Source organism: Lycium barbarum, chromosome 1 (assembly GCF_019175385.1).
Source record: "Lycium barbarum isolate Lr01 chromosome 1, ASM1917538v2, whole genome shotgun sequence".
NCBI lineage: Eukaryota > Viridiplantae > Streptophyta > Magnoliopsida > Solanales > Solanaceae > Lycium > Lycium barbarum.
In genome coordinates this window covers 23,533,487-23,560,987 of record NC_083337.1, presented here as the reverse complement: position 1 = coordinate 23,560,987, position 27,501 = coordinate 23,533,487, and positions in this window count along the sequence as shown.

Genomic DNA, 27,501 nt, shown 5'->3' with positions numbered 1-27,501 from the left:
CCATTTAGTAAGCAATTTTTGAAATTAAACACAATTAAGTGCTTGATTAATTATGATCGATTCAAGAAATTGCGTAGATGCAAATTAAATATGCAGAATTAAGAATTGAGGTAATTAAATAATTTAATTAATCAGATTTCTTGAATTTAACGGAGTAAAGTGCTTGCTAATTGATTTTTCCTGATAATTTTAACAATTTAAATAAATAATGGTTTTAAATCATCTTCTTGGTCCATATTAATTATAAAAATGTGTAAATTAATTTCTAAATTGATTCATAATATTATTGAAGTTATTTTGCCAAATGAAATGGCAAAATATTAGCTAAATAATGTTATAAAATCATTTTGACTTGTCAAAAATACGCATTTCACTCTGTTTGATATCCAAGGATTCTGGGTAATTAAAATAAATTATGGGAGGTCAAAAATTAGGTATCAACACACTTGTCACACTTCCGGATGAACATTTGGCATCCTCCTCCATTCGAGGCCAGTAATACCCAGCCCGGAGTAACTTCTTTGCGAGCGACTCCGCACGAGAATGATTACCATAGATGCCTTCGTGAACCTTCTGCATGACGTAATCCAACTCCTCAAGTCCTATGCATCTTTCCATCGGGCCGAAAAAGCATCTGTGAAGAAGTAGGTTACTAGCGACATAGTACCAGGCCGTCTTAGTTCTTAAGGCCTGAAAAGCCTTTGAGTCCTCCGATAACTTTCCATGATTGAGGTAGTCCAGGAATTCATTCTGCCAATCCCAAATGAGGCTTGTGGAATTGACTTCATCATATCCTGATTGATCCAAATCCAAGTGAAGTAGCTGGATCGCGGATTTTGAGATTGGCCCGTTGACTCCGTGGACGAGCATAAATTGGCCAATGCATCAGCTTCCACAATCTCCATTCTAGGAACGTGCACCACTGTCCATTCAATCGAGTTAGAAAACTTAAAACTTTCTCCAAGAACTTTAGTATACGCTCCTCTTTGGCTTCGAACACTCCATGCACTTGATTTACCAATAGAAGGGAGTCTCACTTTGACTCAATGACTTCCGCTCCGAGTCCCTGGGCTAGCTCGAGACCTGCAATCAAAGCTTCATACTCCGCTTAATTGTTAGTTAGAGTCACGCTATTAATTTCTTGCCTCAAAACATCTCGGGTAGGGGCACAGAGTACAACCCCCAGCCCCTTGCCTTTTACGTTGGACGCCCTATCCGTGTAGAGTGTCCAAACTACGGATGTAGCCCCCTGAGCTAGAGAAGCTTCATTCTAAGTCTGGGGGACCACATCCGCACTGAAATCCACCACAAAGTCCGCCCCGACTTGGGACTTGATTGCAGTGCGAGGCCTATACTCAATATCAAATTCACTCAACTCGCCCACTTTGCCAATTGCCCTGTAAGTTTGGGCTTGTGGAGTACATTTCTTAATGGGAAGGTGGTCACCAAGGCAATTGAGTGGCATTGTAAATAAGGCTGAAGCTTACGCGAGGACATTACCAAGGCGAAAGCCATCCTTTCTAAGATAGGTACCGAGTTTCGGACCCTGACATGACTCAATTCATGTAGCAAAGAGGAAATTGCATACCTTAATCCTCCCATATACTAACAAAAGTTCTCCATCCTTTAGTTTGGACATCAGTGGAGGTGAGGAAAAATACGCTTTGAGGTCCCAAAGTTCTTTTTGACACTCCTATGTCCATTTAAAATCATTCTTCTTTCTGAGCAGTGAAAAGAATTTGTGGCACTTTTCCAAAGACCTCGATATGAACTTGTTGAAGGAAGCTATTTGACTAGTTAGCCTTTTGGTCTTCCAGCATGTATGAAATATCATCGATGGCCTTTATTTTCTTTAGGTTTATCTCAACTCCCCTTTGAGAGATAAGGAAGCCAAGAATTTACCGGACTCGACTCCGAATGCACACTTCTCAGGGTTCAACTTCATATTATATTGCCTCAAGATAGAAAATGTTTCCTACAAATGCCTAATATGGTCCCCAAAATAGAGACTTTTAACTAACATATCGTCTATATAGACATCCGTGGTATTACCTATTTATTGCTCGGATATTTTATTCATGAGCCTTTGATAGGTGGCTCCCGTATTCTTCAACCCTAAAGGCATTACGTTATAATAGTATGTACCAAAATTAGTTGTGAAGGAAGTTTTCTCTTGATCCTCCAGGTGCATCCTTATCTGGTTATACCCTGAGTAGGCATCGAGAAAAATCATTACCTCATGTCCGGCCGTAGCATCGATCTTTTGATTGATACTTAGCAACGAAAATGAATCCTTTAGGCATACTTTATTCAGATCTTTAAAGTCTATACACATCTTAAATTTATTACCCATTTTCGGTAATACAACCACATTTGCGAGCCAGTTTGAATATTTGCCTTCCAGTATGGACCCAATATTTAACAGGCGAGCTATCTCTTCTTTAACAAACTTATTGCGGACTTTTACAATGGGATGCTTCTTTCATCGCACCGACAGAAAGATGAGGTCTAGTCGGAGCTTGTGAGTTGTTACATCCGATGGAATACTTGTCATATCCTTTTAGGACCAAGAAAAACAATCATTGTTATCTCTTAAGTAAGCAATTATTGTCTCTGTGAGCTCCGGGGCTAACCCCGTGCCTAGGTATACCTTTCGTTCCGGAAGTTCCGGATGTAATGCTATCTGTTCTAGCTCCTCAGCTGTGGATTTAATAGCATCTGAATCGTTTGGGGGCTAGAAATACCTTGGGACCCTATAATCATCTTCAACCTCCTCGGGCCTCAAATCGTTTTTGCTATCTATTGGGGCTTGTTGATCTGCATCCGATGTGGGACTCGGGCTCTATAATTACTATAAGGTAGGTTTGCTTGGGCTTTCATCTACTGCGGGCTCCTCTACAACGAACATATCCCTTGTCGACCGCTCCCCCTGATTCTGCCTGATCCCTTCCAGAATGAGAAATTTGAGCAGTAAATGAAGCGTCAAGGGGATAGCTTTCATACCGTTGAGCTAGGGCCTCCCAAAAATAGTGTTGTACTACATGTCGCTGCCAATCACATAAAACTTTGTCAACTTTGTGACGTTTCCAACTTCCACGGGCAGGTCAACCTCACCCTTGGTGGTCTCGCTGGCCATATTGAACCCTAAAAGCATCCTGGTAGTGGGTATCATTTTCTCAAGAAGTCCCATTTCTTCCACCACCTTCTAGCGAAGGATATTAGCTGAACTCCCCGGATCTACCATGACCCCCTTAACCTGGTAGCTTCCAATAAATATGGTGATAATAAGAGCATTATTATGGGGTAAGGTGACACCGCTGCGTCTTCATTGGAGAAAGTAATTCTATCATCATCTAGAAGTTCTCGTGTTCTCTTTTCTCGAGTATCTTTCTTGATGCTGTGAAGCTAGTTCCGGCGATCATAGGTCCTCCAAAAATCATATTGATGATGTGCGGGGGAACATTTGGCTCGTCCTTCTCTTCGGGGGGATTGGCTTTACCATAATTATTCCTTCCTCTCTTGCTCAAGTACTCTCGAAAATGTCCCCTGACAAGCATTTTTGGCCACCTCCTCCTGAAGGTCTGTACAATCGATGGTTTTGTGCCCTTGGGTTTCGTGAAACTCGCACGTGTAATATCTTGAGCTTGGGTTAGATCGCAACGGCTTAGGAGGGCGTGATGACGGAACAGTTTCGGAACATCAACAATTTGTGATTCGCTAATGGTAAAACTGTAATGCGAGAGTTTGGGATGCTCCATCCCCTTCGGAGGAATCCCGAACTGGTTGTTATTAGGCTGCAACCCCATCCATTATTCCCGGAGTTATCTTTTTTGCTTCCTCCAGGTTTTTCCAACGATCGATAACCGGATCAACCATTGGCTGGTTCTGGTGGCGGGTACGGTTGGAAATGATTCTTTGAGAAGTTTTGGTCTTGTCTGAAATCTTTGTCCACCTTTGTAGGGGAAACTGAGGAAGGAGCCCCCAACTAGTCATCTTTCACCCGGATCCTGGATTCATACCGGTTATGCACGTCCTCCTAAGTTGTAGCTTAAAATTCTAAGAGTCCTTCCTTGAGCCTTCGGGAATCATGCAAACTAGACGGGTTCAAACCCTTGGTAAAAGCCTCTGCAACCCACTCGTCCGGTACGGTTGGCAGCAGCATACATTTCTTCTTGAGTCGGGTAACAAAATCCCTGAGACATTCCGACTCTCCCTGAGCGATGCGGAAGATATCTGCCTTTTAGGTTTTTACCTTTCTTGCTCCAGCATGAGCAATAATAAAAGTATCAGTAATCTTGGAGAATGACGTGATTGAATGTTCTGAAAGCTGGGAATACGATGTCAAGGATCCCTGGGCAAGAGTCTCGCCAAATTTTTTGATCAGTACTGATTCGATGCCCTTCTCTTGCAAGTAATTTCCTTTGACCTCCATAAAGTAGGTCGTGATATGATCCTGCGGGTCTGTGGTCCCATCGTATTTGGGAATATCGGGAATTTTAAACCACTTTAAGAGTGGTTCTGGGGTCGCCTCAAGTGTGTATGCCCGCTGACCGTATTTCTTTGAATCGGGCCCTTCGATGACCGGGGGAGCCCTGGGAATAAAGCGTTTCTGAAACTCCTTCACGTTCTTTTTTGCCTCTTTGGCAGTTGGTCCATCTTCCTGGTGATCTCCCTCATGCACCGCTTGACTTCAATTTGGAAGGGATCAACGTGAGCAGATTCACTTCCTAAAGCATCTCCATTCCTTCCCACAGTTTGCCTGCTTCCATTAGTGGCTTTCAAATTGGCAGCTGTTGCAGGCATGCCGATGGGATTCGCTCCCCTGCCTACCGATGCACCCGTGAAGGTTTCAATGAGTTATTTCAACAGTTCCACTTCTGCCATCATTCCATAGTGTTGACCTCTCAGAATCTGGATGGTTTTCGCCATAGTTTCATCAGTAGGGTTACCGTCTGCGTCGACGTTGAGGTCATGTTCTCCTTCTATTGTTTGATTTTCCACGTCGGTGGCTACAAGCCAGTTTCAAAGGGTTGTCCATCCGGTGCCAGTGGGAGGTTGCCCCGTTGGTTTCCACTATTCGTGTTGTCGTTAACTCATGTCATACCTGAAATGGATACTTAGGCAAATAGGAAACTTAAACAATTTTAATAAAACAAATAATGGTCACAGTGACAACCACAACTGTCCCGGCCCCACGGTGGGTGCCAAACTATTTACCTGTAAAACAGTTCAGCTGAATTTACAGATGTGGTCAGGGACACATGGATCTAAGTAATCAGTAACACAATGATATTCGTATCGAAATAATATAAATATTCATAAACAAAATAAGAGGTAAGGAAAGGCCGGGGCTGCAGGTGTCAATTCGAAACCAAGGCCCCTTCATTCCGGATAGACCGTGGCAGTGGAGCTTAACAAAGAAGACAATAAGAATAAGGATTTTGCAAAGAATAAGTGTAAGAACTGAGTATATTAGCTTATATCTTGTGTCCTCTATAATGAAACTAGAGGCACATATTCCTTGTATTCCCCCCTGCTCATAATGAGGTTTAAATATATGGAAATAATGAGTAATGAAGAGGACCATTAGACATAATAACACTGTAACCTTAACGCTTGAGCTGGCACGTAATGGTAGACCATTGCGTTCTTGTTCCGGAGCTACTGTAACATTACACCGGACCTAGCGCTTACTCTGATATAGTGGTTCTGCTATTGGTGGTCTTAGTGTTAATTCACCTCATGAATTGTCCTACATGCCACGTGTTCTAACCGTAATTGTACGGGTGTAACCTTCATATTTTTCTCAGTACAATAAACTCGCTCTTAGTTGTAAAATACATTGGATCGTGACTTGAAAGTAATTTCTCTTGTTTTCCTTTGCTTATGAGGACATTGATCATTTATCCACTTTCTAGTTAGTTTTGTCTTTGTTAGTTTATAAACCAGAACTCAAATATTGAAAAAGTGTTTGGTTTAGTGTAGAAAGTGAAAATTACTTACTTGCTTGATCGCCTAGTATATTGTTCCCTGTGGGATTCGACCCCGACTCATAGTTAGGTAAATATTATTGCATATGACCGTGTACGCTTTCTTTTTGAGGAGTGAATTTGAACGTACCCAATTTTGGCACCGTTGCCGGGGAACACTTTGGCGTATTTGGGTTAGTTTGATATTTAAGCTTACTTGCTTTGGTCCAAACTTGTACATATGTGTTCGTGATTTTTGGTGTTTCTTTGTGGTAGTCTTTGTTTTTATTTGTTGTTTCTGTTACTTGTGTCACTATGGCATCTTGGAATGAAAATGAGTTTGATGGTTGCAACTCATATTTTGAAGACCCATGTCCATATTGTGGAGGACCCCAATTTTGCAAGATTGTGAAAAGGCTCCTGGGAGAGAGATGTGTACACCGTCGCATTCCTATGATGGGAGTATTTATAATATATGCGGTGGTCAAGATGGACACTGGAGTGATTGTCCCAATTATTCCCCCCCCCCCCCCCCCCCCCCCTCCCCCAAGTTGTTCTAATGAAATGCCAGTTGAGCTTTTAAGCTTGATAGGAACAATGAAAAAGCAAGTGAAGGGCAAAGTGCCGGATATGAAGGCATCATGGCAATATTCCAAACATACTTAGATCGGGAAGCTAAAATGGAGGAGAAGCGAAAACTCGTTCATCAATCCATTTTGGAAAATGAAGAAGCTTTTAAAAGAATGAATGATTCATTTGAGGATGTCAATTCCTCAATTATGATAAGTATGACATTTTGCGATAAAGTAAACATTTTAGCAAATAATCACATTAATCACACATTGAAGTTCCTAGGTCAATCGTATTCTACGGATCCTTAACACTAGGGTACTTAAAACCTTCCCTAGGGGATCACGAGAAATCTTATCTCGAACTCTGGTCCTAAAAGGATTTTTCTCTTGCTTGATAAACCTTTTTTACACAGTTTTCCTAATTTTCCTTTAATAAATTAAGTGGCGACTCTAAAAATACTATTTATTTAGAGCACCAACAACCTCTTAGTAGCTTTATGCACCCGCATAAAAGTGAACCGTAACATATGGTGACTCCGCTGGGGATTTTCTAGGTTCTAACCATATAGGTTTCAATATAATGTGATATTATTTGTGAATATTTTTTTATTTGTTTACTTTCTTGCAAAGTATAAATTGTCATGCATTTCATATCATAAATTCTGTCACTCCTAGCAAAAAGCATGGTTTCAAATGGGGCACGCGGGCTTGCGGTCCAGCCTTCACTAAAAAACCCGAAACATCCCTTCTTTGGAATATGTTGAATGCGGAGTTGGTGTGCGGTCACCCTACAGCCGACAACGGTTCACCTAGAGTAGTTCGCTCAGGTCCAAGGTCACTTCAAAAAACCCACTGTTGTATATGCCTAGGTTAGAGCTAAGCTAAATCCAAAGATGAACTAGAAGAGTTTGGATATTTGAGATGTATCTAAACCCATTAGGGAGACCACCTCCTATCAAGCGTAGCCTATGACCCAAAAAACACTGCATATTATTTATGTGCTAATTGGAACATGTAATGTGCCTATGTGCTAAACCATTGCCTATTGGGGGTGGGGGGAGGGAGGGAATGTTAACCTTTTTTCATTTTTGTAGATGACGATTGACTTGCAGTTTGACATGGTTATTGATACACCAGACTTGCTACGTATATGGTTGGGAGAATGAGTCAAGAAGAAAGAATGAGAACTTCTTGCCATTTAGGGAACCTAACCTCGATAATTACAATGAGGGATTGTAGGGAGTTGATAGAGGTAATCATTGGGTTTTGGGACCGAGATAGGATGGTCTTTTGCTTTGGGGATAATGTAGAAATGGCCTCGACTTTGAAGGAATTAAGGGATGTCATAACAAGCGTAGGGTCGGGTCTGAAAGGAAGAAAGAAACCTGACAACTACATCCTAATCCCCAAAAAGCCCACCTACCACCAAATACTCAAAATGCTTTCCTTATCCTATGCCAATTTGGCACATGGCTCAAACGTATGCTTTAGAGAGTTGTATAAAAGATTCGGTAACCCAAGTGGATTTGTGGAACACCCAGCCGAATTCAAAACCTATGCCAAATGGGAAGCCACCCGATCCTTAGCCTTTTCAATTTGGTTTTTGGGACTCATGGTCTTTCCTAAATATGGAACCCTAGCCATAGACACCTGATTCATCTCAGTCATCCATGCCATCTTTTACGGCATAACCCGACAAGAAGACACCAAATACTTTGACTTAACCCCTATCATCCTAGCCGGTATGTACCAATCCCTAAGCCTTTGTAGAAACCACTATAAATACTTCTAAGGATGTAACCTACTCCTACAATGCTGGATCCTCAAACACCTGATCAAAGTCAGGGGTACCCAATACTTAAGCAAGCCAGCGGAAAAGGATGGGTTGTTTAACATCTGTCTAAACTTTGGGGATCAGAACAAACAGAGTTGGACCTTCACCTTTTATAGACTTAAGGAGGATGGAGTACAGTGGATATTTGACGACTTTGTATCCGACACAATTGTGGTCAAGGTTAGAAAGTGTCCATTCTTGCCACTTATGGGAATTTGAGGGATTCGCCAATAAGCACCTTCTAGAGTCTTGATACAATTTGAGAGGACCCAAATCATATCCCAAGTTGGAAACATAAGGGATTTCTTCATTGACTATGACGGTGATAGGATTCTGAGGGCCGGGGATTATCTTCGTAAGTGGAATGGTCGTATATCTTGGGGTCCGGGCACTTTAGCTCTCGATAGATTTTATACGGGTTGTGAAGAAGAGTATAGAGATTGGTTGAGGGCCGACTTGCAAGGCATTCTCACTCCCAAACTCATCCTCTACAGTTGTGTTCAAGACAAGGACTCCAAAGCCGAGATCCGAGCCCGTTTGATTCAAAGAAGGGCAGATGATAGGGATGCTAAGTATTTGGAGAAAATAGACATGTGACATACAAAGAAATCTTTGACAAGCTCAAGAATGTGGGAGCCACCTCCATTAGCCGCGAGTAGTTGCCGCTCTGTGCCCCGGTCTTCGCACACAAAAGTAGCCCGTTCCACCAAGAACAGGCAGGCCATACTGCTGATGAGTGTTTGGCCTTCAGAAAGAGAATCATAAGATTGATCAAAGATAAGACCATCCCCAAGTTGTGGGGACTCCATTTGCTGTTGATCCACGACACTGTTTCCCCCAATGAAGGAATCACGCTGAACACTCATAGTTGGAGTTACGACTTGATAAAGTTGAACCTTCACAGAGTTCCCTAAACACTACATGTTATGCAAAGTACATTTGTTTTTGTCCAGATCCAGTTTACTAATCATGTCTTAATCACTATTAAAGGAACTTCATCTAAATATAAGGTCCAAAACAAGCAATCAAGTGAACCAAAGAACATACAATTTCACAAAAGGTTTAAAGTTCTAGTTTTAAAGTTTTAGTGGTCTATTAATTAAGTAAGCTTAGTGATCAATGGTAGGCAAAACAAAATTCATAATTTCAACTTCCATAGTTAATTCAGATTGCATTACAACACTTAACAAGAATCATAAAGAACAGTCTTGACACACGATGAATTTCACTCGGCTTCAAATTTTCAGACTTAGGAAAATTAGCAAAATTGCAAGTTATAGCCCAATCTCCAATCTTTAAGTCAAACAGGTTTGTTTCTTACAATTTTGGCCAATTTAAGTCTTGTTTAGCAAATAGAAAACTCAGTTTTTCTCTAGAATAGCCAAATGGATTCGAGACAACGCCAAGTTTCGAGATAGCACATAGCCGCAATTGATCACTTCAAGGTCAAAAACAGGTTCCTTTTAATCCCTATATGACTTAAATGATTCAAAACAGGAGTAAGTGTCAAAACAAAGGGGAGTTTCTAATCTTTTTGTTATTTCAACTCTTAAGACTTCAACTAAGCACACACAAGCATTTAAGAACTGATTAGGATCCATTTTAACAAAACAAGTTCCCATTTTGACTCCCATATTAACAATTTATAATCTCAAGGTCCTGCAAGTTATATACTAAATCATTTTCAACCCCATTAGAATACTCTGTCAAGCTTGATAGGTCATAAGGCTCATTCAGTTCCTACTTTCAAAACAGTAATAACACTTAAGCAATTTTCAGAACTTCAAATTACAAATCAGCTTCCAAATATTGCTTAAGGCCGTCGTCACAAAGAACTGTAAATACATTAGTAATAAACCAAGTTTTAAAGGACTTAGCACTAGTTTCGCATCATATTTTTAGCAATCTAGCTAGTAGAGGGATGAAAAATCATGATCATCAAACTCAAAGTAAACTCAAAGTGTCCAGTGTTACATGGCGCAGCTTTACCATAATCCCTTAGGTCTCTATATCCTAGTTTAAGTTCATTCAGAGGTCACAAAGGCTTAGCTAATTACAAAAAATTGCCTCAACATACAAGTCGTCTTATAGAGAACATTAAGAGAGAGAACCATAAGCTGCTATTCCCACTTCTTTACTTCAGGATTTAAACAAACAGATTCAATCACAAATACAAGATCAAAATAGAGTTCAACTAAGATATAAGAGATAGTCAAATCAGAACCAGCAAATCCAGAAGAATAGGAGGGAATATAAGACTATCCTTAGGAATAAACATGAGTCAAGTGTGGTCAAAGAAAATCACAAGCGATGGAAAATTCACATGGAAACAATTACAAGTCTCAAAGGAGGTTCACGCCACTGTCCTAGGTCACAAATTAATATACTCAAGAGTATTACAGTCAACAGTGTATATCACACATAATAACATAAAGAAGGAAAGTCATGAAACCATCACTATGCTCAGTTTTCAAAATCCTTTTAAGTTTACATTCTCATTTTCATTAGTGTCAACATGGTTTGGCAAGCAAAAAGGGTATTTAGAGCTTATCTAGTCAAAGCAAACTCACAGAATATATCAACAATGACTCAGATAAATGATTGATACACACAAGACCTAAAGAGACTCAAGTCATTCTGATGGACCAGCTCGACAAGTCTTAGACTTATCCAGTTCCTATTATTAGACAAATTCTTCCATTTTTAGAGTCTTTAATCCACATTTAACCATTCTAGTGTTCTTCAAGTAAGTAGACAGGATCATTTCAACCTCTTAGATGTCTAGCCAAGTTTAAGAATTACAAATGCATACCAAATAAGGCAAAACAGTCATAAAGACAAGCAAGAATTCCTTTCTTATGATCTTAACATGTCACTTAATCCAAGTAAAGGAGAATCAGGGATTGGTAAGTCATTTTTTTTCAGATTCGGAAAGAAAATTACCTCAAAAGAATGAAAACAAGTTCTCGCACACATAATACCAAGGAAGCAGAGGTTTAAGAGTCTTTGAAGTTCAAGTATACACAAATAAAGGTGTGAGCATCATATTCTGAAGTTATTAAGTTATTTTCTCAACTTATATTATCCTAGAAGATCACTTAAAATTAACACATAAGGCAGATTCAAACAAATCCTCATAAGTATACATGAACAAGTCACTTTTTCAAAAGAGAATAAAGTCTTAAGTTCATTTTTAAAGCCATTTCCTGTTTGATGGTTACTTAACCATTTCAGAGATGCTTATATCACTTCAAGATGCCATATAAACTAGAACTCAACTACTAATCAATGAGCACAAGAACATAGGCTTACTTTAAAACTGTAAACAGTTTTTAGATGATAAACATATGGCAAACATCTATAAATCAAACCAAATGATCTACACTTTATTAGGGACCATCCAACAAACTAAAAGGTGAACTAAATAACCATCACAGGACTAAGGGTACTCAGGAGCTACAGAAATAACAACCAAACAGTCTAAAAATGGAAATATATCATCCCAGCCTCTTAAGACTAAAAAATGAGATAGTAAACAAGATCCAAAGCAAACACCTAACTCATTTTAACCTAGTAAACCTTAATACTCAATAGTTAATTACTTAAAATCTTTTTGAACATCATTATATCATGATAGCCTTGATGTTTTAATGAAACAGTAACCAAACAAGGCTTATATCAAAATAGACCTAAAACCATATATAAATGCTAAGTTCTTCAAATGGACAACTTATAGTATCTATAAAATCAAACATAGGCAGACAATATACCAATCAAATTGAAACATGAAATAAAGAAAAGGACTAGAATAGGCTAATACCTTTCTATGGGGCAACCAAAAGATACAATAGGAGAGATTGGATCACAACTTCGGCACCAACACCCAAGATTCTTTAAAAGCAGCCCTTGTTTTTGAATTTTTCTAATATATTGTAGTATATTTTGAATAGTATATATATAAAGTATGTATTAGTATTGTTCTTCTTTTGATAATTGTGATATATTGGCATGTTTTTTTTTTCTATATAGTTAGTATATCTAGGAGTATATAAGGAATGAGAGATATAAATGATTCTTCACAACTTAGGATTTTTCTGTTTTTTCTAAAAAGGGAACCCCTCTTCTAATGTCCATATCTTTCTATTTATAGGAGTAGCCAAATAGGTTTTAGGGAAAAACCATGGGAAAAAGCCCACCCCCAACAGATTTCCCTCCCATTTGAACCTAATCTTAAAAAAAATCAATTTTTCAGTACCAACTCAGCAAATTCTTCAACAAGTTATACTGATTGTACTACTACTGTCACGCCCCAATTTCGGAGTGGCGTGACCGGCACACGAAGACACACGAGGCTCGAGCGAACCACTCTAAATATGAAACTCTGGGGAGTGACCCCCAACTTAAATTGATAATGTCTAATATGGAGATACATAAATATGCTGACTGTTTCGCCTGAACTAGGCGTACACCTAAAATATATATGTAACTGAGCAAGTCGAGGAGGCTGCTTTAATCGTACCAAACCAACAGCTTCCAACAGACACATATACAAGCTGACAAGGCTATCACATTGACATACTATATACAAGACTCGTCTATAAGCCTCTGGGGAGTGTGACTGTACCATACAATCTGGAAACTCCGAACAAGAAGGGAGCTCACCAATAAGCTGATATCCAATTCCACCTACTCGGGAGGTCTATCAGCCTGTCGATCAGTACCTGCAGGCATGACTACAGTCCCCCCCCCCGACAAAGGGACGTCAGTACAAATAATGTACCGAATATGTAAGGCAAGGTAACAACTGAAATAAAGTAACAAGCTATACTATGAATATTTCAAGAAGGCATCTGATGGTATTCGACCTAGGTTGCCTTTCATCAGAGGCAGGATAACATAACTCTATAGACATAACTCCGTGACCCGAGGGTTAGGCATAGATAACGCCATGACCGATAGGTCAGGTAATAACTCCATGACTCATAGGTGTCATGACCCAACTAGGGGCCATGACGGGTACCTGGAGCTAACTACCGAGCACCGCTCATATCACTAGTCATCACACTCAACCGGAACACATACATATATAAATACCCCAAGGCTACATATAGATAAACATAAGCCTGTACGATTACCAAAAATGATATACAAAAGTATACACTGACATCATCATGGGACACCAATAACCCACACGTATGTATCTACGAGCCTTTGCTAGAGTACTATACATAAGGACGGGACAGGACCCTGTCGTGCCAAAAATATATACACAAAAGAATATGATCATAAGTGGCACCTCCAGAATAATAGAGTGCTCTCAAAGTTTGCTGATAGCTCCTACGACTCTGGATCACCTCCCTGTCTACGTGTGGGCATGAACACAGCGTCCAAAGAAAGGGGACGTCAGTACAAACAGTGTACTGAGTATGTAAGGCATGAATAAAATAAGCATAATAGAACAATCATAAGACATGAGATGAATATATAACCTGCTTAAATTTTAAGAGTGCGTGCGCGTTTTAGTCATATCACATTTATCATCATACCACATATACCCTCATCGTTAACCCGCATCCGGGTAACCATCATACGCCGCCCACTAGTGGTGGTCATGTCCGCTTTCCAGGCGCGGTGGTGTCATAGGCAGCCCGCATTAGCGGTGACATGTCCAGCCATCTAGGCACAGTGGAATCGTAAGCAGCCCGCGTTAGCGGTGACATGTCCGGCCATCTAGGCATAGTGTAACCTCATTATCGTACACATCTCATAAAACATACATTCGAACTAGAAGATAATCAAAAACTATATCGGGGTGACGTAAGGTTGAGAACCCCCGATTTCCGTATGGAGTATCCATGATCATCATACCTCACCTTGAAGGAATTAATATCATAATGTGGGTTTAGCAACAATGAACATCAAGAAATCGTTTGATGGTCATTACTCTCGTAAAATGGAATATCGTATTCATAGCATGTACATCATGAGAGTATTGTATCATAAGCTTTAGAATCACAAGACTTTGGTTCATCCCTTACCCTTATCATATTCATAATATATCTTATTCTTTTATCATATAAGAGGCTCTATCTAACATGGACTCATAGTTCATGGGATGGGAGAAGGTCATGGACAGATAGGGGAATTCATGCCATCGGGATCATGCCTTTGAAAAGAAAGGACGAACCTTACATACCTTGTATCTCTTCAACTCTTTCTATCGTTCACTCGCGTGCCTCTCTAACTTGCAATTCTACCTTCAAGGGAATTCGTACAAAAATTAGATAATCGATAACATAAGTATAGTTGAACTAAAGCTAATGAAAATTGGGCAACATCTCCCTAATTTCTACAACTTTCCCCAGAATATATACTAACTCCTAACATTTGTAAGAACATTCATAATCCCATAATCCACAATCTTCATCAACCATATATCATTCAATTCTCCTACTCCCATTTCAAGGGCATCCATAGCCATGATCATAATACAATATCGCATTCGTCCTCCTATTATGTTTCTCCCATGTTCTTAATATCATTTATAGCAAGATTCTATTCACAATACATCAAGATCCATGATTCATGTCAACTACTATTTGCGATTACTATTACTTTCACCTTTGGGATCTATATTCTATTTCTTCCATAATCCAAGTCTTTCAACCCCTCAATGCTCTCAATAATCGGAAATAAACATAGAACTCACCTTAAGCCTTGAGTCACTCTACTCCATTAGAATGGAATCCTCCACTTGCATGCCAAAGGAATTCTCACTCCCCACAAACCCTAGTAGGCTTCCTAGTATAAAAATCTCTTAATTCTTAGCTTTGATCTTGGATTTTTGGTATAGATTGTAGTGAAAATAGAGGGAGGGTTTTTGGAGGGTTCTAGAGAGATATAGAATCTGCTCTTTATGGAAAATAATGAAATAGAACGTGGGTTCTTATATTTATAGACAGGGCTGGAAACTTCTAGGTCCGCGGGTTGGCCAGCCGGGTCGACGGTCGTCGACATGTCTACGGTCCATCGAACCGCCACCTGAAATATCTGAGTTCTGAACCCTGTCGACGACTCATCGACGTGGCCGTCGATGCTGACTGGTTTCAGCAGTTTCCTGAACTGCTTTGCTTTACTCCGATTCGATTTGTTTCACTTCTAACTCCCCTGTAATGTCAAGGATGCTTACTTATATTCCTGTACACATACAACACAATATATCTCGTGAGTAAAGCTCTGGTACGGACTACCAAACCGAGGGTATACACCGCCAATAAGCCAAACTCTACTTGAAATAAAATGGGAGGTGTAACAGTAGGCCAGTTAATAACTCCACAGCTCATAGGCCAGGTATAATCAACTCCATGACCCGTAGGTCAGGTAATAACTCCATGTCTCATAGGCCAGGTAACAACTCCATGGCTCATAGGCCAGGTAACAACTCCATGGCTCATAGGCCAGGTATAATCAACTCTATGACCCGTAGGTAAGGTAATAACTCCATGGCTCATAGGCTAGGTAATAACTCCATGGCTCATAAGCCAGGTAATACAAAAAATGTCTCACTGACCAAGTGGCCAGGCTAAAGAAAAACATACATATCATGCAGTATATCATGCGTATGCTGAAAAACACTGATACTGTAACATGCCTCTTCTGTCTCTCTATGACTCAAGGACATAGGGAGGGGATGTGGCCCCTCGGGAAGAATAACATAGCACTCAGAAACAAGAAAACAGTATGACAAGCATTACTTTGACAAACCTCGAGCCATAAGGCTAATCACGCTCTTACCATATATGGAAACATGCCAAGAAAAAAAGAAATATCCTTAACATACCTTTTCGGTCTTCTATTACTTAACTTTTATTGTCCCGAGCTCGTAAATCTATATTCAAGAGAAATCATACTACCGTTAGACTTATCGTCATATGCCTATCTCAAGTCTTTAAATCAAAGTCCTTTAGAATCTGCCGAAATTCGAGCAGCATCTCCCATGTTTATATCCCTAGCCCGAAATCACAATACCAACAACCAATACAACAACAACAACACCAACGCCAATAACATCATCAACAATACCAAATCGTTCCATAAAACATCTCACATAATGTTTATCCAATTTCTCAACCCACAAATTTGTTATACGATTATTTACTAGCTTTATCTCTGTAGATAAACATGACTCAATGTCAATAAGGGAAGATTCATACCTTACTCTTGCTAAAACATCAAATTTTTCAACATTTACCTTGAACTCAAACAAAGACTCCCCACAGTACTATTTTATAATCACAACTATAAGGTGTCTAGACCTAAATTCGGAGATTATACATAATTCGGGCTAAGATTTGATGTTGGGATGTTGTAGGAAATTTTCATAATATTTGGGGGTTTTTCTGGTGTGCTTTGATGAAGAAAGGGGGGGGGGGGTAAGCCCCCTTATATAGAGTTCCAGAATCTGCTTGGACCGACTAAAAAATTGCTCAGCGCGATCGCGCTACCTCTTGGCTCGTTCGCGCAGGGTTAATTCCCCGCTCTGACAGCCCATCTTAAAATGCTCATAACGTTTTATTCCTATGTCAGATTGACGCGCGGTTTGTTGCGTTGGAAACTAGACTTCATGAAATTCAATTTAGGGTTTTACTTTACCTCAAATCTCCTCTTATATTGAAAGATATTCTTCTTTCAAGTTGGACCAAAATGGTCCCCCGTCTTTCTTCAAAGTTCCAACGAACTTAATCCCTTTGATTCACTTGTTCTCCGACTCTTTCGTGACCTATTACATGAAATTAAACCCTCATGATCATAAGATAAGCACGTATAATCTCGTATATCCTAGAAGGTACTCCAGCATCCACAATTACGCAGTTAACACCTAACAAATCTTAACGTACCAAACTACGAGGTGTAACAGTCCTTCCCCCTTAGAAACATTCATCCTCGAATGTTAAACTCTTAGGATTACTTACGAAAATTTTGCCAGAGTTTCCCCTGTAATTGTACCACTACCATCCTATCAAAACAACTCAAAATATACAGTGCCCTATAGGGCTATAACAAAACGACTATAATGGCACCACACGACCAAGGAACTACAAGAAGGAAAGCGTTACGCACCTGAAGACAATGACGTCTCTGTCTGAACTTCTTCTGGGAGTGGAAACAAATGTGGATACCTGGATTTCATATCTTCCTCAGCCTCCCAAGTCATTTCTTCCATATAATTATTTCTCCAAAGAACTTTCACTGAGGCTACATCTTTAGTTCTTAGCCTCCGAACTTGTCTATCCAGGATTGCAATGGGGACCTCTTCATATGATAATTTCTCGGTAACCTGAACATCATTGATGGGCACTGTCACGACCCAACTAGGGGCCGCGACCGGTACCCGGGGCTAACCCCCGAGCACCGCTCGTTCTGTCGCTCGTTTTACTCATTTAATGATCTTTTTATCATCTTTATACTCTTAGCGCAGGAAAATCATATTTCATATGAAAACACAAAATACTTTCATATACATGTGCCTTTAGGCTATCAAAATAATACATACATACACACACACACACACACACACACACACACACACACACATATATATATATATATAGATATACAGTGGCAACCTCGTGAGACCATCTAACCCGCACTTCGTATATACGAGCCTCTACTGGAGTACTGAACATAGGGACGGGACAAGACCCCGTCGTGCCCAAAAATGCATGTACATGGATATATATATATATATATATATATATATACACAAAAGAATAATCATAAGCACCTCCGGGACAATGGAGGGCTTCCAGTCAGCTGACAGCTACTACGGATCTGGATCGAGCTCTCCTCCCTGTCTAACTGTGGGCATGAACACAGCGTCCAAAGAAAACGGACGTCAGTACGACTATTGTACTGAGTATAAGAGGCATAAGCAATGAAATAAGACAATGATGTAAAGAAGACACTCATATGGAACATCAGAATCTAATTGCCAAGTATAAGAAAAACCAAGTCATGCTGTCTTACTCATGCTCATCATCATATCATATCATATATGCATCATGTATAAACTGTCCGTCCGTATCGGATCGGTGTGATAATCCTAACATGAGCCTGCATCCAGGCCTCCCGTGTCCGGGGTAACATCTCATGCCACCCACTAGTGGTGTTTGCCCATGCCATTTGACCATGGTGTATCATATAGCTGCCCGCCTTGGTGGTGACTGCCCGGCCAAATAGGCGCGGGGTAATAGTAATATCATCATATGCTCCTCACAATATGCTTAGCTTATCATAATACATACATAAGGCTCAAGATTAACCATACTATATCGGGGTGACGTAAGGTCATGATCCCCCGATTGCATTATGGAACAATCATGAACATTATGCCTCACCTTGAAGGAATTAGCATATAAGGTGACTGTAAGCGGAAAATAACATCATTAGAATCCATATACATTAATTCATTACCTTGTGTAGCTAATTATGGACATAGGCTCATGGATAAGAAAGAAGTTACGCTATAGGATTCATGCCATCAGAAAGAAGGGATTAGACTCACATACCTTTGACGTTAACTAAGCTATCGTTCGCTTGTTCTCCTTCGATATCGCGTTTCTACCTTTAAAAGAGAATTCGCATTTACGTTAGTTAATCGACTATAAGAACGCACTACTATTTCTAGGAAAATTGGGCGGAACTTCCTTTGTTTATACTACTTTTCCCATATTCTATATTAACTCCCAAACGCTCACAACAACGTTTTCAATATTGAAATCAACAATCATCATTTACATGCACTAACCACAATCCACCATTTCTCTCTAATTTTTCCACATTTATACTTATAACTCATTATCGCGTTTCCTCCTATATAATACCTATTTCATGGTCTAAGCATCCTTTCCAACATATTCATAATCATAGCACATCAACATTTATGATTCCATTCGACTACCATTCAATTGTGTCACTATTCATCCATTTTAAGACCCATCTTCTATGTCTTCCTACCATTCAAGCATCTTAGCTTTCCAATACCTTAAACAACATGATGAAGTCATGAAACTTACCTTAGATGATGGTGGAACAAGCCTAGAGTGGAATCCTTCCTTTTGCACCAAAACCCTACTTCACCTTTCTTGGAACTTCTTGGTTTGGATGAACTTCACTTGAGTTCCACACACCTTGTTTCATGGATTTAATGTTGTTGATCATTTATTTCCTTGTTATTCTTATGGTTGAAGTGTTTGGAGAATTTTCTAGAGAGTTCTTGAGTGGTGTAGATGAGAAATGAAATGAAAATGAATGAAAAGGGTCCCTTATATTAATCAGAAAATCTGATTTTTATGAACAGTAGTCGGGATGCACAGTGGTCGTAAACCCACTTTACGGGCCGTATTCTGGTTTACGGTCCATCCTTCGCGATCGTATTTAAGCATAACGGTACCAGAAAGGTTTTCTAGAGTCATGGTAGTTTACGGTCACAGTTTACGGGCCGTATTTCGATTTACGGGCCGTATTTCGATTTACGGTCCGTATTCTGGGTCGTATTTAACCATTTAGACATTTGGCAGAAAGTTGAAATCTTGGAAGGTTGGAGGACGATAGTAGTTTACAGTCCGTAAACTACTTTACGGGCCGTATTCCACTTTACGACCAACTGGGCCAAAGTGCAAACCTGCAACTTTTCACTGTACGTTCACCGGGAAATTTCCGAGGTGTAACAGGCACAACTCTCGAAGGATCTCCAACACACTTACGGAGCATGGATACAGGGAAGACTGGGTGTACGGACTCTAAGTTGGAAGGTAGATCCAACTCATAAGCTACCTTCCCACTCTACGAATAATCCTATAAGGCCCAATATATCGAGGGCTAAGCTTATCCTTTTTGCCAAATCTCATGACACCTTTATCGGCGACACCTTTAGGAATACCCAATCATTAGCTTGGAACTCCAAATCTAAGCGGCAATTATCAACATAAGACTTTTGTCGGCTTTGGGATGTTAATAATCGATCTCTAATAAGCTTAACTTTATCCACCGCTTGCTAGATTAAGTATGGTCCTACTAACTTTGTTTCTCCCTCATCAAACTATCCAATTGGTGATCTTCACTTCCTCTCATATAAAGCTTCATACGGGGCCATCTGAATACTGGAGTGGTAGCTATTATTGTATGCAAACTCAATAAGAGGCAAGTGATCGTCCTAATTTCCCCCAAAATCTAGCACATATGCCCTTAGCATATCTTCAAAGGTCTGAACGGTACGCTCAGCCTGTTCATCTGTCTGGGGGTGAAATGCTGTGCTAAGATTCACTTGAGTCTCCAAACCCTCTTGAAAAGATCTCCAAAAATTAGCCGCAAACTGCGTACCCTTATCAAAGATATTGGATACAGGAACACCATGAAGTCGGACTATCCCCTTAATATAAAGCTTTGAATAATCCTTGGCGGAGTAAGTAGTCCTGATAGGTAGAAAATGTGTTGATTTTGTCAGTCTATCAACAATTACCCATATAGAATTAAACGTACGCTGAGATCGGGGTAAGCCTGAGATGAAATCCATATTAACTACTTCCCACTTCCAGGTCGGGATCTCCATAGCCTGTAATAATCCGTCGGGCTTCTGATGTTCAATCTTCACCTGTTGACAATTAGGACACTGGGCCACGAACTCCGCGATATCCTTCTTCATTCCATCCCACCAATAAACCTCTTTGATGTCACGGTACATGTTTGTTGACCCAGGATGGATAGAATAGCGGGAGCAATGAGCCTCTGCCATAACCTTCTGACGTAACCCCACAACATCGGGGACACACAACCTGCCTCGATATCGGAGGAATCCATCTCCAATAATTCTGAAGGGTGATTTATTCTTTTGTAGGGTTGTATCCTTGTAATGGGTTAATGAAGGGTCTTCATACTGACGCCTTTTCACCTCGGCCACTAAGGATGATGTGGTTGTAGTCTGAATAGTGACTCTTACATCTCCCGAATCTATTACTCTGACCCCCAAATTGGCTAGCTGAAGAAGCTCATAAGTCAACTCCCTTTTTCCAGCCCGCAGGTATGCCAAGTAAATGAGTCAACTCCCTTTTCATGTGTATAGATATCCACATGAATGCCATATAAGTAATGTCTGCAGATTTTAAGTGCATGAATCACGGCTGCCATCTCTAGGTCTTGAGTTGGGCAGTTCTTCTCGTGTATCCTAAGCTTTCTAGAAGCGTGAGTAGTCACCTTGCTGTGCTGCATCAATACATAACCCAATTCGACTCTCGAAGCGTCACAATAGACAGCATAGCCCTTAGATCCCTCTGGAAGTGCTAGAATTGGTGCTGAAGTCAACCTATCCTTCAATTCTTGAAAACACCACTCGCAGGCATTTGTCCATTGGAACTTGGCTGCCTTCCGAGTCAACTTCATCAATGGAGCAGAAAGAGAAGAAAAAACCCTCTACAAATCTTCTATAATATCCTGCTAAACCCAGAAAACTATGAACCTCTGTCAGTATCGTAGGTCAAGGCCAAGTCTTCACAGCCTCTATCTTCTGAGTATCCACTTTGATGCCTTTATCAGGAACAATATGACCTACGGAAGCCATAGAGCTTAGCCAGAAGTCATATTTAGAGAATTTCGCATACAACTTCTAGTCCTGAAAGACTCTAAGTACTGCATGCAAATGGTATGCATGCTCAGTCTCTGATTGAGAATAGACCAGAATATCGTCTATAAACACAATCACGAACAGGTTTAGGAAGGGTCTAAACACATGGTTTATTAGGTCCATGAATACAGCTGGAGCATTAGTCAATCCGAAAGACATAACAAGGAGCTCGAAATGATCATATCTAGTTCTAAATGTTGTCTTCGGAATGTCCTTCCCCCTGATCCTGACTTGCTGATAACCTGATCTCAAGTCTATCTTCGAGAAATATCTAGCACCCTGCAGTTGATCAAATAAATCATCTATCCTCGGAAGTGGGTACTTATTCTTAATCGTCACCTTAATCAACTATCTATAGTCCATACACATGCGTAGCGAACCATCCTTCTTTCTTACGAACAATACTGGGGCTTCCCACAGTGACGTACTAAGTCTGATAAAGCCCTTCTCCAATAGATCTTTCAATTGTTCCTTTAGCTCCTTCAACTCAGCAGGGGCAATCCTATAAGCAGGAATGGATATAGGCTGAGTATCCGATTGTACATCTATAGCGAAGTCAATTTCTCGCTCTGGCGGAAGGCATGGAAGTTCTTCTGGGAACTCATTAACTACAGGAGCGGACTGAAGAGTTGGCGGTTTTGTTCTGTATCCTGGACTCGAATTATATGATAGATACAACCCTTCGAAATCATCTTCTTCGCCTTGAGATAGGAAATAAATCTACCCTGTGGTGAAGCCCTGTTGCCCTTCCATTCCAAAACTTGTTCCCCCTAGGAAATGAAACGTGACAGTCTTCGTCCAACACCCCACACAAGAATAAACTGAAGCTAACCAATCTATTCCCATAATGACGTCAAAGTCGACCATCTGTAACTCTATAAGATCTGCTATGGTATGAACACCACAAACAACTACAAAACAACCACGATAAATCTTGCTAGCAACAACAGGATCACCAATAGGCGTAGACATAAAAAAATGGTTCATTCAACAATTCTGGCACTATACCGAATTTTCCCGTAACAAATGGAGTGACATAGGAAAAATTGGAACTCGGATCTATCAACGCATAAACGTTATATGAGCAGAGTGTTAATATACCTGTCACAGCATCTGGTGAGGATTCCAAGTCTTAACGACCTGCCAAAGCATATATGCGGTTCTAAGCATCGGCTGCACCATAAGCTCCGCCCCTGCCTCTACCTCTACCTGTTGAAGACTAAGACCCATGCCCAGGAGGACGCACGGATGCTGATGACCCTGCTATAGACCTGTCGGCTGTGCCATAACACCCGGTCCCTTCTACGAACTGTCTCGCACAAAGTGATCTGGGCTACCACAACTAAAGCAAGCATTTGACCCAAACTGACAATGTACACGATGCGCTCTACCACAATTACCACATACCAGTGGCGCTGGTCTGCTCCATCCTGAACTCCTCTGCTGCTGCGACCCTAACATACGGGAGCTTTCACTTGGTCCAGATGGAATATAATGCCCTGAGTTGTATTCTTGAGTATGACCTGATGGTGGTCTAAATGGCCTACTCTGGTGCTGGGGTCTTAAACTCACCCTACTCTCACCTTGCTGACCAGTAGTCCTAGGCCTTTTATGATACTCCCTGTCCATGCTCTCAGTCACCTGCCGCTGAAGTGTACGATCCTCGCAATTCTGTGCGAATGCCTGGATACGAGCAAGGTCTATATTACCATTCACCTCTGTAGTGGTGCAAGCCTCAACATAGTCAGGGTGCAAACCCCCTCTGAACCTTTGAATCCCGGCCCTCGATGAGTCAAAGAAGGACGGAGCATATCTGGCCAAGGAATCAAATTAGAGTCAATAATCTCGGACGCTGGAACTACCTTGCTGCACCGTCCAGAACTGATCTAACCTCAGCTCTCGTATCTCCAATGGTAAATAATGATCAAGAAAGGACTCTGAAATCTCATACCAACGCGCTGGAGCTGCCTCAGGACCTCTGGCATGCTCCCACCGTTCAAACCATAAGACCGTTATATCCCGAATCCTGAAAGCCGCTAACTCTGCAGCCTTGGTCTCGGTAGTATAAATGACCCTGAATATATGCTGAAGCTTATCAACGAAGTTCTGCGGATCCTCATTTTGCTTAACCCCTGAGTGCTTTGAAGGGTCAAGTGCTAAAAACTCACGAACCCTCAAACTTTGGGACCCATCATCGGTCACTGCCCAAGCAGGTGCTCTCGGTTGTCTCAGTGTCGTCACAATCTGGGTCAATAAGTGCACCACCCTCCTAAGATCCTGATCTGTCAGTGCAAGAGGGGGTACTAGAGGTTCTATATCCCTCTGGAGCTCCTCGAGCGATGGAGTCGTTGATGATAGCTGGGATAGGGTCTCGCCCTAGCCCTCATGCCGGGCCTCAACAATCGGGTGTACCCTACTGCTCCCCTTGCCAGCCGCCGTATCACCTCTTCGGTTAGCCACTGTCTCCTTTGTCACCAGCATAACTGTGCACAAGTACGGACAAGTAAGTCTAACTCAAATCTCCTATGACTTGGCTCTACAACATGATTTAGATCTGAAAGTCAGCCAATTCCTAGATGCACTATAGCTTCCTGTTTATATGATATGGTGCACAACACATCTATAAACAAGACTCTACTAGACACGGCTTGTAGACTCCCTAGGACAGACCTGCTCTGATACGAAGTTTTTCACGCCCCAATTCCAGAGTGGCTTGACCGGCACCCAATGCAACGTTAGGCACAAGCGAACCACTCTAAATCTGAAACTCTAGGGAGTGACCCCCAACTTAAACTGAGAATGTCTAATCTGGAGATATATAAATATACTGGCTATTTCGCTTGAACTGGGCACACACCCAAAATATATATGTAACTGAGCAAGTCGAGGAGGCTGCTTTAATAGTACCAAACCAACAGCATCCAACAGACACATATATAAGCTGACAAGGCTATCACACCGACATACTATATACAGGACTCGACTACAAGCCTCTACGGAGATGTGTGACTGTGCCATACAATATGGAATCAAAAAGGAAAACTCTAAAGGACCTGGAAGCGCCGAACAGAAATGGAGCTCACCAATCAGCCGATATCCGATTCCGCCTACTCGGGAGGTCTATCAGACTATCGATCAGTACTTGCAGGCATGAATGCAGCGCCCCCAGACAAAGGTAACGTTAATACGAATAACGTACCGAATATGTAACGCAAGGTGACAACTGAAATAAAATAACAAGCTATACTATGAATATTTCAAAAAGGCATCTGGTGGCATTCAACCTAGGTTGCCTTTCATCAGAGGCAGGATAACATAACTCTACAGACATAAATCCGTGACCCGAGGGTCAGGCATAGATAACTCTATAATCTGTAGGTCAAGTAATAACTCCATGACCCGTAGGTCATTTAATAACTCCATGGCTCATAGTCCAGGTATAATCAACTCTATGACCCATAGGTCAAGTAATAACTCCATGGCTCATAGGCCAGGTAACAACTCCATGGATCATAGGCCAGGTATAATCAATTCCATGACCCGTAGGTAATAACTCCATGGCTCATAGGCCAGGTAACAACTCCATGGCTCATAGGCCAGGTAACATAAAAAATATCTCACAGACTAAGTGGCCAGGCTAAATAAAAACATATATATCATGCAGTATATCATGCGTATGCTGAAAAAAACACTGATACTGTAACATGCCTCTTCTGTCTCTCTATGACTCAAGGACATAGGGAGGCGATGTGGCCCCTCGGGAAGAATAACATTGCATTCGGAAACTAGACAACAATATGACAAGCTCTACTTTGACAAACGTGGAGCCATAAGGTAAATCACACTCTTACCATAAATGGAAACATGCCAAGAAAAGAAGAAACAACCTTAAGATACCTTTTCGGTCTTCTATTACTTAACGTTTATACTCTTGAGCTCGTAAATATACATTCAAGAGAAATCATGCTCCCATTAGACTTATCGTCATATGCCTATCTCAAGTCTGTAAATCAAAGTCCTTTAGAATCTGCCAAAATTCGGGCAACATCTCCTCTGTTTATATCCCTAACCCGAAATCACAATACCAACAACCAATATAACAACAACAACACCACCACCAACGCCAATAACATCATCATCAATACTAAAATATTCTATAAAACGTCTCACATGATGTTTATCCAAATTCTCAACCCATAAATTTGTTATACGATTGTTTACTAGCTTTATCTCCATAAATAAACCTAACTCAATATCAATAAGGGAAGATTCATACCTTACTCTTGCGGTTCATTCATACCTTACTCTTGCTAGAACCACAATATATTCAATATTCACTTTGAATTCAAACCAAGACTCGCCGCAATATGACTTTATAATCGCAACTGTACACTATCTCGACCTGAATCCGGAGATTATACTTAATTCAGACTAAAATTTGATGTTGGGAAGTTATAGGAAATTTTCATAATATTTGGGGGATTTTCTGGTGTGTTTTGATGAAGAAAGAGGGGTAAGCCCCCTTATATAGAGTTCCAGAATCTGCCTGGACTGACTCAAAAATTACTCAGCGTGATCGCACTGCCTCGTGGCATATTCGCGCAGGGTTAGTTCCTTGCGCTGACAGCCCATCTTAAAATGCTAATAACGTTTGATTCTGATGTCAGATTGACGCGCAGTTTGTTGCGTTGGAAACTAGACTTAATGAACTTCAATTTAGGCTTTTACTTTACCTCAAATCTCCTCATATACTAAAAGATATTCTTCCTCCAAGTTGGACCAAAATTGTCCCCCGTCTTTCTCCAAAGTTTCAACAAACTTAATCCCTTTGATTCACTTGTTCTCCGACTCTTTCGTGACCTATTACATGAAATTAAACCCTCATGATCGTAATACAAGCACGTATAATCTTGTATATCCTAGAAAGTACTCCAGCATCCACAATTACGCAGCTAACACCTAACGAATCTTAACGTACCAAACTACGAGGTGTAATAACTACCAATCATAAAACCGCACTATCACAAAATATAACATATTTATATCCTAAAATCAAATGAATCAGCAAAATACTAGGATAGTGCACTTAGTCGCCAATAGGCCAAAAAACCAGTACATCCAACGTATACATTGTACAAATAGGATAGAAATCCCAAAATAGTACCTGAATTGCACAAAGTCTTTTGGGAAATTACCCTAGGTCCCCTGTTTCTGGTACGTGGTGCACAAGTTGGCTAGGAACTCTTGATTCCGCCCATGGAAACCACGTACTCAGAGAATCTAAGCAACATACTAATTAACGACTTAATTCGAGCCCAAATAACGCGAAATCACAAAATTAAACATGGGAACGGTGATAAGACAAGACAAAGGGTAAAAGCCCTCAAGAATCTGGCGAGAATCAGCCATGAAACACCACAAATTTTGATCGCTAAAGAAACCCTAGGG